Below are 6,000 nucleotides of genomic sequence, written 5' to 3' on the forward strand. Positions count from 1 at the left end.
CAGGGTAAGTGGAAGTCAAAGAGTGCAGGACACTAGGTCCTACACCAGGGGACCAATTCACAGCCTCAGGCAGCCCCTTTGCTCTAGCCGTTGCCCCAGGACCTACAAGGAGATATGTGCTCAGTGTAGGGCTGCCCAGCTCCTCTCCTCACAGCCTCTGTTGGTGGCAGGGCTGGCCTATGCCCAGTGCAGAGCCCAAGCAACCTAGCCAAAACAAATTACAAGGCAAAGTCAGACAGTACCTGGGCAGCCCAGTTCAGGGAAACCCAAGCCGCAGAGGAGCTAAAGAAGGATAAAAGACCAACATAGTACTTGGGGTCTTACAGGAGGCCTGCAACAAGCACAATCAAAGAAGAGATGAAGCTAATTCCAGATCTGGAATTCCCTAAGGAGGAAGGGAGAGAAAGCCAAGGCCAAAACCTAAGACAAACCATTAGGAGATGTAGTAGTAGTAGTAGTAGTTGTAGTAGTAGTAGTAGTAGTAGTAGTAGTAGTAGTAGTAGTAGTAATAGCTAACATAGGTAAAGTAAGCAGGGACAAGAAAACAATATACACAGTAACAACAATGTAAATGGGAAGAGCAACACAACAACAAAAAATCAACATACAATCAATCCTCAACATTTGGGTGTTTAACTTTCAAAACTTCAAGCAATCTTGAGATTTTATTAATAACTTCATTTTCACTTTCATGTTGGTAGCTGCACACATTTCTGGATATGTGCAGTAGAGAAAAATGATGTGCACAGGTTTGTGGAGCAGCTGGTACCAGGAGGTGCTTCACTGGCACAGGACTGCACAGGACTGCCCTATGTCAAAAAAGGTACTGTATAAGCACATGAAGAATGTGATATGTGCAAATTTAGAGACATCTCCTCTCCAAATGTTTGAATGGACTATTTGTGCCTGTCCTGTGATAGAGCTTTCTGACCTCATATTGGTCTGATCAACCACAGTCTGACACACTGTACCTTGACTCCAACACAGGGATGTCATTTTGGTCCTCTTCAAGAATGAAGGACAAACAACTGCCCTACCTTTGCAAAGAACTTCCTGTACATTTGTTGCATATTTTTATTGCTTTTAAAACTCAAGTTTTGTGTTGCAGTTTTGCCCCCAAAGCATAGTACAAGTCCTTTAGGCTCTAAGTCCAAGCCACATTTGGCTTAGTGAGAAAATAAAGGTGTTAGATAAACTTTGTGCTGGAATGTCTACAGCTGCTGTCAGTGGTGAGTTTGGTGTATAACCCATCTGCAAAAAGGAGGAAAGTAAAGACAGTTCTTGCTTTATGTAAATTCATAATACACAAATTTGACTCTCCAGTCATGGACAATAGGACACTGTACCTGCCCAGGCTCCAACTCCTTGCAGGCTGCTAACAGGGGCAGCAGAGGCAGTGGTGGCCCAGGTTTAGTCCTGCACCAGGATGCCACTAGTCCAGGCACTGAAGGCTCTTGGGGGGAAGGGAGGAGAGTGTCCAGAGTCAGGTACCGAAGTTGCTCAAGGGTGGTTTGCCAGAAAACTGTAGAGGGTGCAGGGGTTAGGGAGCGGAGAGGGAGGTTCACTAAACTGTCCACTTACATTATTCCTAAAAGTGTTCAAGAATCTGTTCCACAAAGTGTTAAAGTAACATCTCAAGTGCTGAATGAGGGAACTGAAAAATGTAAATGTGGCTAAGTTTGTGGGTAAATGAGATGGGGTTCGCCCCCAACCTTGGTGACCCCCACCCCCTCAACACTCCAGAGTCCTACCTCTCCCTCCTGAAGCTCTGGGAAGGAGTACCAGGCTCAACTGGGGACTCACCCCAAGGCATATGCTTTTCCTCTGGGAACAATTCAACCAAGTTGCTGAAAGGGAGATAAGAGGTAGCAGGCTGCCCCTTTCCCTTTTTTACCTTGGGGTTCTTCTGACATCTCTGCCTCTGTCTCTCCCTACCACCCACCTCCTCCAGTATTGCCTCTCCTCTCCTCTGCATTTTACAGGCTATTTCATGGTTACTGTGTTAGGAAAAGTGTATGTTATCAGAATTAATGTTTTGTTATAAAGAATTATACAGAAAAGTGTATTTTCAGCACTCTCTAGTGAAAGATTATAGTTTTGGGTAGTTGCAGGAACCTTAGCCTCCTATTTCCCCTAGGTTCAACGTATTAACAATCCCATTTTTGTATTTTGCCTGGTTCTAGGAAAGTTGAGGATTGACTGTAGTCTGAATCAAAAGTAAACAGAATTATAAAGATCAAGTGGGACTCAAATGAAGAAATATGAGAAGACATCAAGAACCTACCCCTTCATAGAAGTAGGAGGTCCACAAGTGTTAGATACTGCACATGTTTTCAAACTTTTCAATATATCATTCAGTTGAGTTGACTTTTAAAAATTCTTCTCCAAAAAATACTATTTGTCATATGGGATGGTTTTCTGGAAGGGGGAGGGACACATGGGATAGTGTAGTAATGTAAGAAACAGAAAATAACAGGGGCAGCTAAGTGGCGAAGTGGATAGAACACTGGCTCTGAAGTCAGGAGGACCTGAGTTCGAATCCGTCCTCAGACCAAACACTTGACATTTACTAGCTGTGTGACCCTGGTCACTTAACCCCAATTGCCTAAAAAAAAGAAGCTCTCATTTGGGGGCAGCTAGGTGGTGCAGAGGATAGAGCACCGGCCCTGAAGTCAGGAGGACCTAAGTTCAAATCCGGCCTCAGACCAAACACGTGACACTTACTAGCTATGTGACCCTGGGCAAGTCACTTAACCCCAACTGCCTAAAAAAAAGCCAAAAACAGAAAATATCTACCAAAAAAACCTTCTTTTAAAAATAAAAACAAAGTAAATGATGGCTAGGGAGGAAATCAAGTTGAGGAGAATAGCTTACAACATATGGTGGTAAACTTTACCCAAGAACTTTACCCTGAAATTGAGGAAGGGCCAAACAGAAAGCAGTGATTCATGAAACAACAAGGAATAAAACAAAATCTGAAGATGGAAAAAAAAACCAAAGTAAAATATGTTATCTACTGTCAAAAAAAAATTAACCTGGAAAACAAATCAAGCAGAGATAATCTAAGAATCATTGGTCTACCTGATAACAATGAACAAGAACAACAAAAGGTTAGATGCCACATTTCAAGAAATCATAAATGAAAAATATCCAGATCTATCAGAAGCAGAGGGCAAAGTAAAAACAGAAAGAATCCACCAGTTACTTCCTGAAACCCCAAAATAAAAATGCCCACAAATGTCAGGGACCAAATTCAGAGCTTCCAGGTCCTAGAAAAAATTATGTAAACAGCCACAAACAATTTTTTGAGTACCAAGGAGTCATGGTCTGGATCATACAAGACTTGGATAATGTTACTATGGAGAGGAGAGATTGAAATACATTATCTTTCCAAAAGAACACAACTTGCAATCAAGAATAACCTGTTCTGAAAAAAAAATTAGCAAAATACTACTACAGAAGGGGAAGAAATGGATTTTTAGTGAAATGGAGGATTGTCAAGCATTTCTGATGAAAAGGTCAGAAGTGAATAGAAACCGTAAAATGCAAATGCATGAGTTAAGAGAAACAAAGATTGGGGACTATATACTAACAGGCATAGATGAAACAAGTGAGCTCTCCAAATCCTAATTTCTTTAAGAGTCACAGAGAAATAAGACAGGTAAAGGTCTTGGGGGTGGTTATTCTCTGTTTTGATGGTCTTAGAGGAAGAAGAAAAAGGGAGAGAAAAGAGAATATACTGGGGAGGCAAAAATGAAGAATAATATGTAAACATGAAGGAAGGGGGAGGGGAGAAGAACAGGTTTCCCATGAAACTAAAGGAGATGTGTACCTTTTACTTTTATTTCTAATAATAAATGTTTTTATTTTTATTTTTCAACATTCACTTCTATAAAATTTTGAGTTCCAAATTTTCTCCTCATCTCTCCCCTACCCCACCCCAAGACACTATGTAAATTGATAGAGGCTCAATGTATACATTTATATTAAACCTATTTTCACATTAGCCATGTTGTAAAGAAGAATTAGAACCAATGGGAGAAACCATGAGAAAAAAGAAACAAACAAACCAAAAATAAAACCAAAACAACAAAGTGAGAGCAAATAATATGCTTCAATCAGACTTCATAGCTCTTTTTCTGGGTTTGGACAGCATTTTCCATCATGAGTCTTTTGGAATTATCTTAGATCCTTGCACTGCTCAGAAGAGCTAAGTCTATCAAAGTTAGTCATCACACAATGTGGCTGTTACTGTGTACAATGTTCTCTTAGTTCTGCTCACTTCAATCAGCATCAGTTCATATAAGTCTTTCCAGGTTTTTCTGAAGTCCTCCTGCTCACAATTTCTTATAGCACAATAGTATTTCATTACATTCTTATACCACAATTTGTTTAGCCATTCTCCGAACTGATGGGTATCCTCTCAATTTCCAATTCTTTGCCACTACAAAAAGAGTTGCTATAAATAGTTTTGTATACTTGGGTCTTTTTCCCATTTGTATGATCTATTTGGAATACAGACCTAGAAGTGGTATTGTTGGGTCAAAGAATACAGTTTTATAGCCCTTTGTGCAATAGTTCCAAATTGCTTTCCAAAATGGTTGGATCAGCTCACAACTCCACCAACAATGCATTAGTGTTCCAATTATCCCACATCTTCTTCAGCATTTATCATTTTCCTAGTCTGTCATGTTAGCCAATCTGATAGGTGTGATGTGGCACTGGTTATAAAATTCTTTCTCAGTTTTCTGCTTCCCTCCTAATCTTGGTTGCATTGGCTTTGTTTGTGCAAAAACTTTTCAACTTAAGGTAATCAAAATTACCTATTTTGTATTTTATAATGTTCTCTATCTCTTGTTTGGTTATAAATTCTTCCATTCTCCATAAATATGACAGCTAAACTATTCCTTGCTCTCCCAGTTTGCTTGTAGTATTAGCCTTTATATCTAAATCCTGTACCCATTTTGACTTTATTTTGGTATATGGTGTAAGATGTTAGTCTATGCCTAGGTTCTGCCATACTCTTTTCTAGTTTTCCCATCAGTTTTTGTCAAATAGTGAGTTCTTATCCCAGAAGCTGGGGTCTTTGGGTTTATCAAACACTAAATTACTATAGTCATTGACTACTGTGTTTTGTGTACCTAACCTATTCCACTGATCCACCACTCTATTTCTTAGCTAGTACCAAGTAGTTTTAATGATTACTGCTTTATAAAACAATTTAAGATCTGATATGGGTAGGCCACCTTCTCTTGCATTTCTTTTCATTAATTTCCTTGATATTCTGGATCTTTTGTTCTTCCAGATGAATTCTGTTATTATTTTTTCTAGATCTATGAAATAATTGTTTGGTAGTTTGATTGTTATGGCACTAAGTAAATTAATTTAGGCAGAATTGTCATTTTTATTATATTAGCTCGGCCTACCCATGAGCAGCTGATGTTTTTCCATTATTATATCTTCCTTTATTTGTGTAAAAAGTGTTTGTTATTGTGTTTATATAGTTCCTGGGTTTGTTTTGGCAGGCAGACTCCCAAATATTTTATAATGTCTACAGTAACTTTAAATGGAATTTCTCTTTCTATCTCTTGCTGTTGGGCTTCGTTAGCAATATACAGAAATGCCAGTGATTTATGTGGGTTTATTTTATATCCTCCAACTTTGCTAAAGTTGTTTATTATTTCAGGTAGTTTTTTCACTTGATTCTCTAAGTATATCACCATATTATCTGCGAAGAGTAATAGCTTTGTTCCTTCTTTGCCTATTCTAATTCTTTCAATTTTTTTCCTTCTGTTATTGCTAAAGCTAACATTTCTAGTACCACATTGAATAACAGTGGTGATAATGGACATCTTTGTTTCCCCTCAGATCTTATTGGAAATGCTTCTAGCTTATCCCTATTACATATAATGCTTGCTGATGGTTTTAGGTAGATGCTATTTACCATTTTATGGAAGACTCCATTTATTGCTGTAGTCGCTAGTGTTTTTAATAGGAATG

The sequence above is a fragment of the Phascolarctos cinereus genome, unplaced genomic scaffold (assembly GCF_003287225.1).
Source record: "Phascolarctos cinereus isolate Bilbo 61053 unplaced genomic scaffold, phaCin_HiC Scaffold_4;HRSCAF=312, whole genome shotgun sequence".
Classification (NCBI taxonomy): domain Eukaryota; kingdom Metazoa; phylum Chordata; class Mammalia; order Diprotodontia; family Phascolarctidae; genus Phascolarctos; species Phascolarctos cinereus.